The sequence below is a fragment of the Chrysochloris asiatica genome, unplaced genomic scaffold, assembly GCF_000296735.1.
Source record: "Chrysochloris asiatica unplaced genomic scaffold, ChrAsi1.0 scaffold00118, whole genome shotgun sequence".
NCBI classification, from domain to species: Eukaryota; Metazoa; Chordata; class Mammalia; order Afrosoricida; family Chrysochloridae; genus Chrysochloris; species Chrysochloris asiatica.
In genome coordinates, this window is record NW_006408636.1 from 4,342,949 (window position 1) to 4,345,191 (window position 2,243).

Consider the following 2,243-nt stretch of genomic DNA (forward strand, 5'->3'; position numbering starts at 1 on the left):
TGGTACATACACACAATGGAATACTACGCTACCTTGAAGAACAATAAGGAAGCAGCAAGCCATCACATAACATGAATGAACCTTGAGGACATTGTGCTGAGTGAAATTAGTCAGTCACAAAAGGAGAAATAGTGCATAAGACCATTGTTGTAAAAGCCTAAGAAAAAGAACCAACCCAACCTAAAAGGGAGGGGGAAAAATCTAAAAATATAAGTGCTGATCACTGGTATGTACGGGATGAGAGATGGGGAGGGAGGAGAAGAAAGCACAGGGTAAGGAATAGACACAGGAAATCCTGGTTCTGGGGGAGGAGAGTGCCTGGCAATACACAGAAGGGGCAGGGGGAAAAGAAGAACAAAGCAGATGGGAGAATGGTTGGGTAGGTTCGCATGGGCTAGGTGAGACAGAGCTAAATGACGAGGATACAGGGATTGAGGCATGGCTTGAAAAGGGGAAAAGAAGGGAATAATACTAGGATGCTTGGCCATCTTTTGAATCTATGTCTCCCTTGCTTACCATTGTGAAACAGACACTTGGAGGGGGGCAGCCAGAAGCATCACAGCAGAAAACATGTGGGCCAGGATCCAACCTATAACTAACTGGAATACCTTGGGTAGGGTAGAAAACTGCCCAGACCCAAAATGGTGGGGGACTATGATGGCATGGGCAGATGGAGTGGATGGGGACACGAGACTCAGGGAGGGAGAGGAGCTATTTGCTGAAAGCCAGGTGGGGTGGGACTGTGGGGTGTATCCTTTGGTTATTTGATGAGGCACAGAGAGGATTTTAATCACTGCAGTGAAATGAAATACGATAGGATGAATGTGAAACTGAAGTGGGACACAGGCAAATAATCATGTATACAAAACCTTGGAACACCAGGGCTCTGGGATACAGATTGAGACATGGTTTGAATGGGGAAAAGGGGGGAAATAATGTTAAGATGCTTGGCTGTCTGTTGAATCTTGGTTACCCTGGCATACCGCTATAAAATAGACACTGGAAGGGGAGAGAAAGGAATAGCCAGAAATACCACCATAGAAAGCTTCTAAGGCTGTCTTCTGCCAATAACTGATTGGAATACCTAAAATGGGGATACAATGTGCCCAGAGAAGGAGGCTTCCTGCAGAGACCCTGCATTACACAAGACCATAGATGGAATTCTGAACAGGATCCAGAATTGACTGAGGGGAAATGTCCACTTGAAAGGACAAGCAGACCAGCCTGGAGTGGCCAGAAAACAGAAGATATGTCCTGAAAGAAAGACTGACAAGAAAAACACAAAACGATATAGGCAAGCCGACTAATTACTACAAGAACAAACACGTGGCTTGCCCAGGAAACATCAAGGCAAGTGGCCAGGTCCCCCTAAAGGCAAACCCCCTTCTAAGACTAAGGCTCAATGGGAATGCATGCTCTGACCACTTTCGTCGCTGATAAGGGGAAGTGAGGGAAAAACAGCAATGAAGCTACAAACTAAGCCCTACAACACTTATTAGACTCCTGTGCACCCGGATGGAGACCTGGTTGGCCAGCAGTGTGGCAAGACCTGGGACTCTTGTGCCCAGAGTCAGTGACATAGACACAGAGGACTAGAGTGGAGAATGAAGTTTCCAGCTTATAAGAAGAGAGGGCATATGCATAAGAACACCTACATTTGCAGATAATACCCATTTGACCTGGCATCAATGGCTGGATGAACAGAGCTCAACTAGAAGAAGAAAGAAAAGGGAAAATAGAATAATCTGACACAATTTGATGAACTTGACACACACCTATGGAAGCAGTAGCTCAAAAGAGTGAACAAATCTTCATAGTGAGGATCATTCCCACCTTCTCGGCACATGGAAAGGACAGGGATGGGCAACTTGGACATTGGCTACCCAGAATGTGGGGGCTACAGAGGCCAGAAGTGACTGACTTACAAGCTTTCAAGAGGGAACCTAGATTCAGAGGGCATGGAGCAAGGTAGAATCTCCACTGAGTAGTATCCATTCTGCCTAGTCAGGGCTTTATGAAAGGAGATGCAAATAGGTCTCTTGTGGTACAATAGTGAATAATTGTTATCAGGACTGATTGTAAGTGCTGGAAATGTAAAGGTGAACGTTTTGGGGCAAAGGGAGGTGAGTGATTAAAATTACAGTCTAGGAACACACATCCTTGGGACCATCAAAGGAGAAGAGCAGAGAACGGAACCTTACCTAGAGAAGAAGTGATGCCAAGGATGGAGGCAGAGACAATGA